At 41.3% G+C, this 16,047-nt stretch overlaps 1 long non-coding RNA gene across 2 annotated transcripts in view; it reads right to left on the bottom strand.

Moving 5' to 3' along the window:
* LOC114486576 (uncharacterized) overlaps positions 1-11,438 on the bottom strand; it is a 34,020-nt gene extending 22,582 nt beyond the window's left edge. The window contains exons 1-3 of one of the 2 annotated variants that reach the window (XR_003680553.1): positions 11,083-11,438; positions 10,229-10,406; positions 9,958-10,148 (exon numbers count right to left, since the gene is read on the bottom strand). This is a non-coding gene — a long non-coding RNA (uncharacterized lncRNA). Of the gene's footprint in view, positions 1-9,957; positions 10,149-10,228 lie in introns of both variants that reach the window. The other variant, XR_003680552.2, reaches the window with a different exon arrangement.
* Between the last annotated feature and the right edge of the window lie 4,609 nt (positions 11,439-16,047).

The raw sequence follows: 16,047 nt of genomic DNA, 5'->3' as shown, positions 1-16,047 counted from the left end.
CTGCAACAATCCTTTCTAACCAATTGTAACATCAGGCTTCAACCAGGAAGCTGACTTCTCTGAGCTATGGGTAAGGAATAATTACAAGAAGCGGACCCTATACATTGTGGGAGGCTGGGGAAGTGAAGGTGTGCAGGGTGAGTTGGAGGATCACAGGAGACATCAGTCAGTCAATCTGAGAGCCAGGCATATCCAGCTGCCAAAGTGAGACTGAAAGGGGAGCTGATGGGAGGGCTGTAGGGAACTATTCTCTCTGGATCCACAACCACTCACCTTTTGAGGAACCTGGGATCTCTGTTAAACAGAGGTGAGCAGTCAGGTGGAAAAGCTTGACCTTGAGCGGAGGAGAGTGACAGTAATGTGGAGCCCACTGGCACCTGCCTCTGTCTGTCACTCATGTCTAAACTTGATGACCTTAGAGATAATGGCTGATGCTCTACTTCCATCTTCCAAATCTCATGCAAATCCCAATTTTGACCAACTCTAACTCTGTATAATAGCCAGAATTCTGGGAAATATAGTTTCAGCTTTACCAAGTTGACCTGGAAAAACCACCATACCAGTGTTTTCCATTTTACAGCTAACTCCTTTTGGCTTTGATGCAAATGACTTTTTTTTTTTTCAAGAAATGCTAAAAATACTCCTTAACCATGATCTTAAGTTTATGGAGATACATAAAGTAATATTCTAATCGGGTCAGGCCTTCTACTTTGCACTTGAAATGCAATGTCACATAGGAGAAGGATTTTTAATGTAACCTGTATTAGTTTCCTTACAGGTGGGAAAGGAAAAGGATTTTTAATGTAACCTGTATTAGTTTCCTTATAGGTGGGAAAGGAGAAGGATTTTTAATGTAACATATATTAGTTTCCTTACAGATGGGAAAGGGAGATTTTTATTGAGTATAATTTGGGTTTAAATTTCAAATATACACTAGTAATGACCATATCTAGGGTCTGTATATTTTATTCATTTGTTTGTTATTTGTCTCCACCACTAGATTTTAAGTTTCATTGTCTATCTTGCCATTTCTTCTCTGAGCCTCTTGGGACTGTGACATGAGACACCTGGACTCTTTCAAACCCGTTCTTTTATATCTCCAGTGGGCCTAGAACACTGGTATGTAAAGACTAAAATAGGGCTTCCCTGGTGGCGCAGTGGTTGAGAGTCCGCCTGCCGATGCAGGGGACGTGGGTTCGTGTCCCGGTCCGGGAGGATCCCACATGCCGCGGAGCGGCTGGGCCCGTGAGCCACGGCCGCTGGGCCTGCGCGTCCGGAGCCTGCGCTCCGCAACGGGAGAGGCCGCAACAGTGGGAGGCCCGCGTACCGCCAAAAAAAAAAAAAAAAAAAAAAAAGACTAAAATAATAAATACCACCTCTAATTTGTTGAAGAGAAATAATTGTTAAGGCTTTTAAGTACTTAAGGTTAGGTCCTTAAAATTTTCTTAATATAATTTTCTTCCCTTTCTCGAGGCTAATAGCACACCTGTGAGGCTGTTTAGTTCAATGTAGTTTAAAGCATTAATCATCTTCCTTGTTAAGCAATGGAGACTGGAAAGAGGAATAAGATGCTGGCACTGTCTCAAGGGATTTAAACTCTGGTGTATTTGGAGGGAGGGGGAACAAAAATGATAAGAAAACTTTATGAGTGAGGTACTCTGGAGGAGCACATGGCCAGTTCTTAGGGAGGAGAGGGCAGAAATCAGGGGCAGCAAACCAGTTGTCATTCCTCTAAGATTTCATTAAGCATTAAGCACATTAAAGAAAGTAGGCAGGGTGTTTATTCCCAGTAGAGGAAACTTAAGGAGAGCTGAACATTTAATTAACCTTTTAACAGCCCTGGTTGAGTGAACTGAGAAGTTTCATTCTTATTTTAACAACTTAAAGTCTGACAAGCATGGATATGGTAAAAGAGAGAGAGAAAGCAAAATAGAATGAGTAAATGGTTAAGGGAATGAAGTTTATTTTTAGCATCACCATTTATCTTCTGGGGCCCCCAACCCCCTTTGCACTGGGGTCTCAGTGACCTTCTGCTATCTCTGGTCACTCCCCCTGCTTTGATGACATCCCTTTGACTCACCAGGACCCTTTCCACCATTAAACCTTACTTTACCTTGTCAACTGCTTTATTATGAACTTTCATTAAATCTTTAACCGTGGTCGTTTTAAAGTCTTTTGTCATTTACAGACACTTCTGGGTGTACTCTGATGCTTATGCAAAAATGTTCCTATAAAAGGGTTTCATCTTCAAGGAATTCATGGAAAAGACTGACAAGTACAGGTTTCTGGTAACTGACTATACTGCTGAACTGAATGAAGAAGCATTTTCAGAACTCTAATGGAAAACTGATGAATTCATAAACGTGCTAACAAAGATCAAGATGAAAAAAAAATAATTACATGGGACTGAGTGAACTGATGAGGATGATTATAATTTTTGTGACTTTCTGTTTGAATAAAAAAAAATCCCACAAGGACTCAGAGGCAAAAAATATACAAATCAATTTTCACTGCAAAGTAAAGGAGCTGTTAAAGTGGAGAATTACTGGATGGAATATCAATATTATGACATAGTATGAGTGTGTTTCCTGTTTGGTAATTGCAATCATTGTTGCTTTTGTTGTGGTCATCCATTTACAATGCTTGGTGTCAGTTTATTTGTCTCTTGTAAAAATAAAAGACAGTGTGTGTGTGTGTGTGTGTGTGTGTGTGTGTGTGAAAAAAACAAAAAACAAAATTAAAAATCTTACTTTACCTGTCTTCATCTTATTCTTTTGAAGCTCTGTTTATTAGAGTACCTCTTTACCAGGCACTCACTATCATCATTCAAATACCTTACATTCGTAGAGTTCCTTAAAGTATTCTAAGTGTTTTTAAGTATATTACATCATTTAATCAACTTATTTGAATGGATTAATATATTAACAAATAGGTCTCTCTAGGTAACATATTGATATGTTAACACGGGACTACTGGAAAGAGTACCATAATCTCCCAGGTCCCTTAGATTTGCATAGTTTTTTATACTTTGTAAAGTATTTTCCATCTGTTTTTGATAAGGCTCTGGAGTAGTGGGAACGGGACACTGGGGAGATTGGAAGAGAAGGTTCTTAAGGCAGAGGGTCCTTTGGGGCCAGAGCCACCGCATTGCACAACCCCAGGGCGTGCCATTGACGCTGTTCACCCTGGGATGGCACCCTTGCAGCTGTGCAGGGCACTACCTGTGAGTAGCCAGACATAGCAGCTCTGTTTGTGGTCTTCAATTCACTCCCCTGGTGCCTCTGCCTGTGCCCCAAAATGTTGGCTTACACCTACCAGCCGGTAATGACTAGGAAGGGGCTGGATGGAGGGAATCCTAACCCTATACTTCCCAGGATGGAATAACTAAAGCCTCCATAGTACGCCCTTCTTCCAGGGGCAGTCATAAAACTATGCTTGGCAGAGACATTTTTCTCTCAATGCTCATAGTAAACCTTCCTGGAGTTACAATTAGAGCAGAGGCCAGACATATAAATCCATATAAAGCACAACATGATTTTTCCCTTTTAAAATACAATCCCATCTCTTAGGCAGCTGTTGTTTACAGCCCAGCTACTACGCTTATGTTGCCAAGGACCTGCACACAGGCTGCTGCAATTTTCAGTTTTCCTGATGAATTCAGAAGGTACCTGTGCTTTAGAACTAGTTTGTTTGAGGGCTATGTACTGGCTGTCAGAGTCCCTTCTTATCAGTCTTTCACACTGAAGTAGTATTTTCAGGGCTTCTTGGTTCTTCTGCTATAAACTTTCTCACTGTGACATTTCTGCTTCATAGGGCCGGGAGGTCTGAATGGGCTCCCCAGACCACTGGTTGGCCCAGCAGTTTATCAAGAAGTCTTCAGAAAGTGTGACACCCTTACAGGAAAAAGCAATAAACATTTTGTCCATATCTATTTCACATATTTGCAATGTAAGATTAATTATAGGCTTCAGAGAGATCCTTTTATAGTCCTAGCAAACCAAAATATTCTAAAAGCATTGCTTGTGTCAAAAGTTCATGTGAGTCAGCTGTCCCTGCTAGCATTTGGTTCATCTTCATTACTGTGTTTGTGCTGGGTGTGAATTTCAAAAAGTTTGTAAGCACTACTTCACACACAGACAGATCTTGCCCCAGACCACATAAGGACCAAAAATAAATGGCAGAAGCAAGAGTTCTTTAAACATTTAGGCATCCCCTCCTTTCCACACCTCTCTTTGCCCAGGTAGAGTATATAGAGGCATGTGACCTTTTCTTAATCTAGGCTGGAAGCATGGAGACCCACGGAGATAATGTGATAGAGCTATGAGGGGCTTATAACAAGTGGATACAGCAGATGCTCCTCACGTATACTTAAGTGGAAAGTGTCCATAATGCCACTTGATTTGAGGGTGGTTTTGAGAGTTTGAAGGGAGGAGGGTCTGTGGTTGTAGAAGCCTGACCTGTAGTCCCAGGTGCCATAGCCTTGGCCAGAATGGAGATTCCATCCTCCTCTATCTGTTCACAACTGTTTTCTTTGAACTGTACTCTAACATTCAATTCCTGTGAACACTTAAATGGTTTTTACTTAATATTACAGATTGAAAAGTATGTAGATATTATCTTAGTCATCAACTTCATCAACTTCTGATCAACGTTCTAATTAATGTCATTCTTTGTCATCATCTTAGGTAGTTTACAGAGGTGAGCTTATATTACACACATGTGCATACCTTTGTGCTCTCACACCAAGAACTTCTTACTTTATGCTTGTCACACTCACAAGCTCTCTATCCACCTCACACCTAAACTGGATGGGAGACCATTACAAACTATTATGCATAGAAAACCTGGCAAGTTGAACGTTTTTCCCCAACCCCTCTTTACAATTGCATTTTATTTGGTGTTATGGTTCATGTTTGTTATTTTTGATTTTGGCTGTTGTGTGATACCTTGATTTGACCAAAATAGTGCAAAGGCTTAAAAGGACTTATCAAAGTATAAATATAATGATAACAATCGCCACGTCGATGCTGTAACTCAGAATATATGAACAGAACTTCTCAACAGAGAAAGTGAATATCATGAACATACACTGTGAACTTCTATCAACCGGGACAAGAAAATCCATGGGAACAATGCATTTTCACACACACAGAAAGGTATTGTTAGAAAGCATAACAATAATTATCTGAAACTGGAGTGCTACTGGACTGACAATTTCCTCTAGTACTTAGTGTATTATATATTGAAAAACATCAAATAGAGACATGAAGACATAGTAGCCTTTGCATCTTTTTAAAACAAAGTATTATAATATATCCACTAGGAATAATTTCAGCTGGATTTAAGAAATTAACCCCAAAATAACAGTAGCTTGAATGGAGAGATATTAATTTCTTTTTCTCAAAGAGGTCAGAGGGCAAGCAGTCTAGGGTTGGTATAGTAGGCACATGGTGTCATCAGAACCCCAGGCTCTTTTCTCTTTATTCTACCATGTGAGTGCCTAGCTCCTGTTCTTATTGTTACTTCGTGGTCAAAGATAGCTGCTGTAGTTCCAGACATCACAATCCTACTCTAGCCAGCAAAAAGAAGTAAGGATAGGCACACCTGTTCTTTTTCAAGGAGACTTCCCATAAGTCCTACACAAACACACCTATTTATATTTCACTGAGTGGAACTTAGTCACATGACCATCCTAGAACTTAGTCACATGACCATCCTAGCTGCAAGGGACACGGGCAGGTAGTCCTCCATCTGAGCAGCATAGTGTCCATCTAAAATGTGAGGTTCTGATACTAAGGAGAAAGGGGAAAATTGGCATCGTATAGCAGTTTCTTCCACAAATGACCTCCAAAGCAAACTAATACATTTTCCAAGGATAAGCACACAATGATGCTTTCTAGTATAATATCAACAAATTTTGTTGCTAAAGGCAGAGAAGAGACCAAAAAGGAAGAAGAATATTTAAAGTAGTACTACTCATGACAAAAATGAGCATTTATTGTACAAATCACAGGAATTTGTAAAACTAGTCACAAAGTTAATAAGTATTATGTTTGAGGGTTATTAGTAAAATTCCTTTATGACATGCTTCTGTTGTGTATTGCTCAATATCAATAAAATGTAATGTGAAGGGGCAATTACTATCACAAGTACACAGTAATAATAAATATCTTGCTTTGCAGCTCTATAAAACCACTGATTTCAGAGTTTTAAAAAGCTCCTGACATCTGTCACATTAAGGGAAAAGTGAGGGAAAATTGCTTGACAAGTTTTTGTTCTCTTTATTCCTAAAAATTACATTGATGCTGTGGGCAATTGTAAAGAGAGGTTGGAAAATCAAAAATAATAAACATGAACAATAACACCAAATAAAATGCAATTGTAAAGAGGGGTTGGGGAAAAACATTCAACTTGCCAGGGAGGATTTTGTTCCTTTAGTTAGTAATAACTTTGTAAGTCATGATGTAGATAGGAAAATATACATTGAGATTAGTTCTGAAGGAGGACTAGTCATGTTTATAGCTAGTAAAAGAGATGCCATTGAAACATGAAAACGCTTACTGTTTTATTCACCTGGAATAGTTGGCCATGAAGTAGGCCACAGGTTCTAATTTTAAAAAGTAGAGTGAAAGTCGTAAATACAAATAGTGGCTACTTAGTTCATTAACTTCAGAATATTACGCAAAAAAATGGGCAGCAAGTAAGACCTGCTGATAGCAGGCAGAACACAGAGAGCCTGTTGCGTGTGGTGGCAGTGGAATTGTTCAATGTGTTAACAGTGGTGATCTGGGATGCTACGTAGCTGACACCATGACTTTGGCCCCCAAGCAGAGAATCCAACTGGGTCTGCCTGTCTTCTGACCTATAGAACTGGGTGGTGTTTTAAGCTGTTAAATTTATGGTAATTTTTTACAACAATAGAAAATGAATCCAAATGAATACAATTTGTTCCAGAGGGTTGGAGATAAACCCTAAGGAGATTCAGGGGCCCACAGCATCAATTTAATTTTTAGTCTAATGGTCTGAAGCAGTCTGGAACATTCTCTCTAGTTGTGGGCAGATTATTGCCTCTTGCACTTCCCTCCACCAGGAAAGAAGACAATGCCTGATAGGTGTCTCTGATATCTGGGTGCAGCACACTGGGAATGTTGATTCAATCCATTTAGGGGGTGACATGGAAGATGGCCAGCTCTGTGTGGGTCTCGGAGCAGACAAGGGATCTACAGTAGGTCCAGGCTCACGGGCCATTTCACACTGGGTTTGGCACCTATTCCAAACATGGGTTTGCCTTTTCTGCTGGCAAGGCCTCAGCCAGCACCACTGACCGAGGCTTATGAAGTGCTTGATCCATAAACGTGGGGTCCCACATAAAATTGCATTGGCTCAAGAGACTAACACTATACAGCAAAGGAGGTGAATGGTGGGTATGTGAACATGGTGTCTACAGTCCTATCACATACCCCACCCCTCCACAGGCTGCTGGACCGACAGCACATGGGTGCAGTCTGTTGGAGGTCCAGCTGAGGTGCCATCTTGGAGAGAACACTCTGTGCATATGGGATGCTATCCTCTAAGATGGAGCAAATGCCTCAAGTCATTACATATTATAAGGTGCTGTGTTTGCAAGATGTGGAAGGTATGGATCCTGGAAGCAAAAGGTGAAAGTAGTAGTGACTTTGCTAACATCAGCCCCAGTGGCCCCTTTGGGGGGTTTGTGCTTCCCTTCTCTGCAACTTTGGATTCTAACCTTTCATTGTCTTGGTTCTTAAAGGGGTAATGGGTCCATCAAGGAACACAGCAAGATCCTATTAAGGTCATTAACAGGATTAAGCTCCTTCTCAGTTACTTTAAAGATCTTTCTCCAAGAGACCAGCAGGCAAAGAGAGTAGTCACCATACTGGTGGGAGTAATTGACCCTGACCATCAGGAAGTGGTAGGGCAGCTAGTGGCAGGAAGAATATATCTGACACTCAGGTGATCCACTTGGGATGCTCTTGGTAACTGTCTGCCCAGTTTTGATGGTAAATGTAGCAGCAAACACAGCCTGGGAAGGTCATGGTGACCAGTGGCCCATGGCCACTCTCTTTTTAAAAAGTGTATTTTATTGAAGTATAGTTGAATTACAATGTTGTGTTAATTTCTGCTGTATAGCAAAGTGATCCAGTTATACATATATATACATTCTTTTTCATAGTCTTTTCCATTATAGTTTATCACAGGATATTGAATGTAGTTCCCTGTGCTGTACAGTAGGACTTTGTTGTTTATTCACCCTATATATAATAGTTTGCATCTGCTAATCCCAAACTCTCAATCCATCCCTTCTCCCCGTCCCTCCTTGGCAACCACTGATCTGTTCTCTATGTCTGTGAGTCTGTTTCCATTTTGTAGATAAGTTCATTTGTGTCATATTTTAGAGTCCACATATAAGTCATATCATATGGTATTAGTCTTTCTCTTTCTGACTTCAATTAGTATGATAATCTCTAGGTTCATCCATGTTGCTGCAAATGGCATTATTTCATTCTTTTTTATGGCTGAGTAGTACTCCATTGTATATATGTACCACATCTTCTTTATTCATTCATCTTTCAATGGACATTTAGGTTGTTTCCATGTCTTGGCTATTGTGAATAGTGCTGCTATGACTATAGGGGTGCATGTATCTCTTTGAATTGTAGTTTTGTACAGATATATGCCAAAGAGTGGTATTTTTTGGATCATATGGCAACTCTATTTTTAGTTTTTTGAGGAACCTCCATACTGTTTTTCATAGTAAAAGGTGCGGCAATGACTATCGGGGTGCATGCACCTCTTTGAATTGTAGTTTTGTACAGATATATGCCAAAGAGTGGTATTTTTTGGATCATATGGCAACTCTATTTTTAGTTTTTTGAGGAACCTCCATACTGTTTTTCATAGTACTGTAGCTGCACCAATTTATATTCCCACCAACAGTGTAGGAAGACTCCCTTTTCTCCACACCCTCTCCAGCATTTGTTGTTTGTAGATTTTTTAATGGTGGCCATTCTGACTGGTGTGAGGTGATACCTCACTGTAGTTTTGATTTGCATTTCTCTAATAATTAGTGATGTTGAGCATATTTTCATGTGCCTGTTGGTCGTGGCCACTCTTATCCAGAGATAAGTGTCTGTGTCATCTCTGTCACCTAGCCACCTAGACCAGCAGAGGTGCTAGTTGAGGGCAGAGAGATTCTAGAATAGGTGGTGGAGGACAGGCAGAATGAGTGTCTGTTACTGCCTGTTCAATGGCAGGGATGGCAGTTTTTCTTACTAAGATTCTCCTAGGAAAAGAAGCCAAACAGAATACTGGAAGATTTTCTTCCAGAATTTATTATATGAAGCAAGTGGATCCAAGGGGAGCAAGGAGTTGTCTACACAGGATGCCATGGTGTGCCACCCAGACCCCCCTCCAGCTTGTTTCATTCATTCCCCCAGCTGGTAAGAGTGTTGGTGGCAGGTAGCTCTCAGAGAGTTCCCTTTCTGGGACTTTCTGTAGGGTGGAGAGAGCTGCCTCATGCAAAGTTATGCAGAGGAGAGCCTGTAATTAATACCCCAATTTGAGACAACTTTGGAGGATCACTTCAGCCCCAGAGCTTCCTGTGGGATTGACTGAGACCTTTGTTGCCATGGTATTGCAATTCCAATTCACCTCTCCCCATCCCCAATCACTCCCCAGTAAGCCTCCTGCACACAAATCTCTATCTGGGAGTATGATTATTAGATTTCTGACCTGTGACAGAAGGATTGTGCCAAATTATATCCCACTAGAAATACATGAAATGATAGTTTCATTGCAGAATTTCTGGTATTGGATACCTTGGTTTTTAAAGTTGAGGATTTTTAAATTGTGGTTATCTAAACTTATGATGCAATATGGTACACTAGTTTTATTTAGAATTTAAAAAATTACTAGCAAGGTTGAAAATATACTTACATGTTCATTTGTAAAATGTTTGTAGGTATGACTACTATTGGACCTGGTCTTTATATGTCATCTGGGTCAACGGCCATTTCTTTGTCACTTTCCTACTTCTTTCACATGGCATACAGCAGAAGATTTTGACATATGCTGGTCTTGTTTACCATCAAATAAGACACTACTTTGTCCTCCAACTTTGCAAATTCCTAGAAGGGCCAATTCATGAAATTGGGTTGGGAATATGCTCAGTATAAATAAGTTATTTATTAAAGGGCTGTAAACATACCTCACGGCTTCTCTTTGTTTAAGCTTTTCAAGCTTGTGACTTCAACTCTTCCAAGGCTAGGCTATTTCCTCTGGATTCAGGGCTACATATTTTAGGACTAAATGTGCAGACATGTCACTCAGCTTCCATTGCTCTGTATTGGGAGCCCGTTCAGACTGACAAAAACTTCAGCTTTTATCTAATTTCATTAGGAAAGAGTAAACAATCTTAGGATATTTAGAAGCCTTTTCAAAAGTCAGAAATACTTTAATAACCCTCCAAACCGTACTGACATTTAAAAACTTGATTATGCAAAGAACTTCGTCTCTGGGACATGGGATTACTGACTGCCAAAAATAATTCAGTTGAGACCTGGAATCTTTTTTCTAGCGCCAAGAGAAGCGCTGTTAGTAGGATTAGTTAACAGACCTGAATTCCCATTTTGAGCAAAGACATCATATGTGATTAATGTAATTATTTGGAAACAGATACCCCATAACTTAGGATGGCTTAACTTGAGAAGTTCAAATCTTTACAGGCTTATCATAAATAGCACTTTAACCATAATGAACAAACTTTGTATTTATGAATACCTAATAGCTGAAGCTGATGTGCTTTTCGAATAGACTTAAGTCACTGCAAATAATCAGTGACAACACAATGTGGTGTTGATGTGAAAGGTGAAAACAGCTTTTGATTATATGAATTCATGATTGGCTAAAGAGCATGCATGCTCTGAACTAAGCTATAAATTCTTAGCTTATCAATAAGGCATCGGTTGTCACTTTTTAAAAATCTTATGAACAGAGCTTGGGAAACCAACAAGAAAAGGTGGTAAGTGGAGTAAAGGATGGGTTAGTCATTCAGAAAGATACCTGGCTGGCAAATTTCAGATTTCAGGGGAAGCTGAATGGGCTGATATAAAGACAGGGAAGGCTTCTCTGGAGAAGTGAGCTGATGTCTTCAAAGATGAAGGGTACCGTTAAGATAGGTGCTTCATGCTTTTGAAAAAGGAGCAGGATGATCACTGTAAGAGAAGTCACCTTTGAAACTCCTCCCTTAGAATTGACCATTCACACTCATTCACTCATCAGTGGAAAATTTTTCCCCAAGAGAACCAAATATTGAACATTTCCAGGGTCCCTAGAGCCGTGAAAACTGCTGATTCTGATTACTAAGAAAATTACCAGGAAAAGACCACATCTTCAGTCCAATTTTCAGGAACAAAACAGCCTATGCCCACCCTCACCCTCAAGATATTTTAAAATAGAGATTTATATTCTGTGTTTGTTTTTACATATTAAATATGTTTGTCAAAGTGTGTATCCAAGGCGAGGGTTTTTTCCCATGATTATTTTATATTTTAATTACATGGAATGGATTTTATGGAGTGAAAGTCCAATTCAAGAGTCAACTCTGGGACTCTTCTAGCTGTCATCCACAAACTTTATTGTAAATCATGTGTCAATAATATTTGCATTTCTAATTCCAGTTTGTCATATCTTCTGAGGCACGGAGAAAGGAAAAGAAGAAATGAGGGTTAACAGACATTGAGCAGTGCTCAGTTTGCAGACAATATGCATAAAGGATCTTACTTAGTCTTTATAAGCACCACTGCCAAGTAAGTATTATCATCTACGTTTTTTTAGGTGAGGAATCTGAGGCTCAGGGAGATTAAGCAGTGTGTCCAGGGTCATCAAAGTTAGTACTTGTAATTGGCAGAACTGAGACCTAACTGCAGGTTTATTTTTGGAGGCTGCTTTTACCAATAATCTATCTTATAAGAAGATAAAGACATGGCATTACATTATTAATTTGAAAGTGACCTTTGTGACTTTTACTTCTTTTTATCCAAAGTATGCCTAGCTCCGTGCTGGGTACACAGTAGAAGACCAACACGGGTAGGTGAGGAAATGGATAAAGCATGACATTTGGAACTGTAGCTCTCAGGCTCCAGAGCCAACCCCCGGGCTCAATTCCTGGATTCACCACTAACCAAATACTTACCCTGTGGCAAGTCTGTTTATTCATATGGCAAAATGGGATAATACTACTTATCTTTCAGGGTTGTTGTAAGGATTAATTGAGTTGATGCTACTAAATTACTTAAAATAGTGTCTGGTACATAATCAGTTCTCACTGAATCTTAGTTTTTATTACGATTGATCAGATAGATTCTGCCAGATTGTAGGTACGTGAACTTGGGTAAGCCTCAGTTTCCTCATCCGTAAAACATGGAAAAATAATTTGTATTTCATGGCTATTTTATTTAGCAAGCATAGCTTTTGTCTGCATTCAGCAGGTATTAATTCACTTAACTTTTATAGCAGCCTAAAGAGGCAGGTACCCTTCTGATCCCCATTTCACAGATGAAGAAACTGAGGCACTGAGAGGGGAAATGTTTTTTTCCAGGTAATACAACTGGTAATTAGTTGAATTGAGATTCAAACCCAGACACTCCAGCTCAGAGTTTGAGTTTGTAATGATGACTCAATGCTACAGATGCAATGAAATAATATTTGTAAAGCATCTGTCCAGTTCCTGACACATAGCAGAAGCTTAGTAGGTATCAGCTCCTCTCCCATCTTCTCAATAAATACCTTTTGAAATTCTCATGGAATGCAAAATGATGTGAATTTATCAGCTGGCCTACTTGCTTTCCTAACATGTCCAAGCTTGTGTGATAGCAACATCTCTGTGCTCTTTGGGGGTACCCAGAAATATGTGAACATACTTCTCTCAGATTAGGCCCATCTTAGATCATCTTTTCTGTTAACGCGTTGGAGTACCAGGAAGAAAGACATCAACGTGCACTCATGCGTGTGCAGTGATATCCTGGAGAGCAGCTGTCAGCGATGACAGTTTGCAGCAGAACAGCTGCAGAGCAGAGCTGATGTTTCTAATGACTGAGAACAAGTAATGGAAGTAAGGCAGCCAAAGAGATGGTGCCTGCAGCAGTGCACACAGCCCCACGCTACTGTTCAGAGTTCCCTGATGAGCAAGCCGTAAGAATTCCAGGTGGGACAGTTCTGTGTCGTGCAGGACTGTCCTTAGAAAACCAACCTGGATTATTTCACACGTTGTCGGATTTGTAGCACTCTTCGCTCTCAGATACGACATGCCAGTAACTCCACTGTCATACCAATGACTAAAAATCAAAACTAATCTATGCTTCCACACATTGCTTCCCTGCCGTTAAGAGGTGGTGTATCACCTCTGTTGAGAACTGCTTCTGGTCAGGCCTATGGGGTTCACCTGGGATTAGAGTAGGAGGCTTCATTTTATATTGCCTTGCAGCTTACAGTCAGGGGGCAGCCTGGAAACCTTAGCATCAGCGCCCCCTGGGAGCTTATTACAAATGCAGAATGTATGCCCCACCCCCAAACTATGACTCAAAATCTGCATTTTAACAAGATCCCCTGTGATTTGCATGCACATTAAAGTTTGAGAAGCATTATCATACTAAATAGAAGATGGGCTTTGGAGTAAGAAGGACGGGATTGAAATCGAGACTGCCTCTTACTAGCTCTGGGACCATGCGAGGGTCATTTAACCTTTCTGAGCCCCAGTTTCTCCATTCTGGAGGAGAAGAGGCCAACAGCCAGGTGATGCTGGGAACCCTTGAAAGGCAACGGAAGTCTCAAAACTGTGCCTCCATGAGGAGGGCTGCTCGGTGAGCTTGACTGCTTTTCAGAAATGGATGTTCAGGGGGAGACAGCACAACCGCTCAAATAGCCTCTGGGCCTCAGGACCTGAGATTTAATCACCGTTGGGGGTTACTTATCCCGTATTTCATTGATCACTTATCAGCTCCAGAGCTCGTTTTCGTGGCTCAGCAAACCCCTCTGCAGCCTGGAGTTTCCTCATCGGTGGGAGGTCAATTGGAGGGGTGCGGAGGGCGGTGTGCCTGTTGGAACTTCCACGGTGAAAGTGAATAAATTAAAGGAAACCCTGCTCATTCCAGCAGGTCTTTTTATCATGCTCCAGCTTTTGGAAATCTGCATCCTTCTCCTCACAAGACCCCAAGCAGAGGCAGGGAGATGGGAGCCATCGGTGGGTGGTTGGGGGCAGGGATGGCCATGGCTCTGCCTGCAGCAAGCAAAATGCTGAGAGGGGTTTTGAACACTTTGTCTATCTTCTCCCCCCACCTTTTTTTCCTGTTTGTTGGGAGTGGATGAGTGGGCTGGAGGGCTAGTGGGAGGGGAGAGGATTTGGTACATTATATGCAATGTGAGCTGTTCTCTCTCTCTCTTTCGTGTTCATTTAAAATTTAGGTCAAAATAAAACTGTATGCATTTTGTGGGTTCATGAAACTTCATTTACTGTATCTTTAAAGAAAACAGAGGTAACAGCAATGTATATAAAAGTAATGATTTAATGACTATAAGCAAGACAAAGCAATAGCATTATAAAAAGTGTCCAGTTCAGTAGCTCCCTTTCTTTTCTCCAGTCCCCGAGTTGTACTCACATTTTGACAGAACATTTGCGTTGCCACGTAAAGAACCACGACCAGAGGAGATGGTGGCTGAGGATAAAAGGAGCCTGCGAGTGGGAGAAGAAAGCTATGGACAGCAACGTGTCACGTGACTAGCTGCAGAAAGGAAGTTTTTTGTAACTAGGCATATTCTCCTTCTTGCTTTGCTAGGGATATAGGTATATATATTAATCAGTTCCTTTTCTCTCCTTTCTCATGCCCCCTCTAGCCAATATAAAGCAGCTAACCCTATAATTTGGCACTTAAGTCACAGGAAAGCAAAGGAATATTGCATCTGAACTAGGAGTGAATATTCTCGGAGATAAAGTGACATATGGGAGGCAGTGTCTTTCTTTTTCGGGAGCAGGTGAGTGCATCCTCAGTTGTGTAAGGGACAGTTGTATCACATTAGGGATAACATGATGTTATGTCTTCTGGGGGAAGTTCTAATCTGGGGAAAGACGAATGGACTGTACTGTCTTGTGTTCAGCTCAGCATCGTTACCACCCTGTGCTTCTGCAATACAGAGGAGAGGGCAGGAACCACGCTTCTTGCAATTCCCTTTCCTGAAAGGTTCTGGCTAGAACTCGTCCATAAGAGGTTCTCAGGTACAATATGGAAAAGGCAAGGCCATTCTCCAGAAACTGTCGCCAGCAGGTGTGTGGGCAGCTGCGGCTTTCCCGTGAGCTCCTGAGAACCACCTGCCTCACTGCTGCAGCCTGAGACACTGCAGCCTCCCGGAGACCCAAAATGTCAGCAGTTATCTGGCACGGCTTCCCTCACCTCTTCTCTTCCTGCTCTCGCAAAGCTTGTGTAAGACTCTCATTTCTATCTGAAATCCTTAACTTCATATTAAGATTTTAATATACATCCCAGAAATTCAAGGAAAAGTGATTTTTGTTTTGTTTTTTTCTCCCCTGGTGAACCCTAGTCACGGGGCTGAATGTCCTGGCACAGGGGCTGAGCTGTGGGCATTTGTGTCTCACACCACCCGACAACATCTGGCTTCTGACTGACTGGAACTTTTCAACACTCTGCCCAGCAGTGTTTGCTGTGGTGGCTTCTGTCCAAGTACCAAGGGAGACATGGTCAGTGGGAGAATAAGAGGGCGGTCTGGACCATCTCACCATAGCTGCTGTGTGGTCTGGGGCCTGGGAAGGGTCAGCCTGGAGTCCCCTGCTGTTGATTACAGTGGTTGTCAGCTGGGTGACCTTGGCTGGCAGTGCCAGAATCTACACAGAGGCAGCTTAGAGTCTGGTCGGCCAGGTGCCCTAAGAGTGGGCCCCTGGCTACTCTAGAAACCTTCCTATAGGTAGGGATCTTGTTTCTGCAGTGGGTACCCAGCCTTGGCCTCGGGTTGTCCCAC

Source organism: Physeter macrocephalus, chromosome 7 (genome assembly GCF_002837175.3).
Source record: "Physeter macrocephalus isolate SW-GA chromosome 7, ASM283717v5, whole genome shotgun sequence".
NCBI classification, from domain to species: Eukaryota; Metazoa; Chordata; class Mammalia; order Artiodactyla; family Physeteridae; genus Physeter; species Physeter macrocephalus.
Note: the sequence above shows the minus strand (reverse complement) of the source record. Positions and strands in the feature narration are given on the sequence as shown.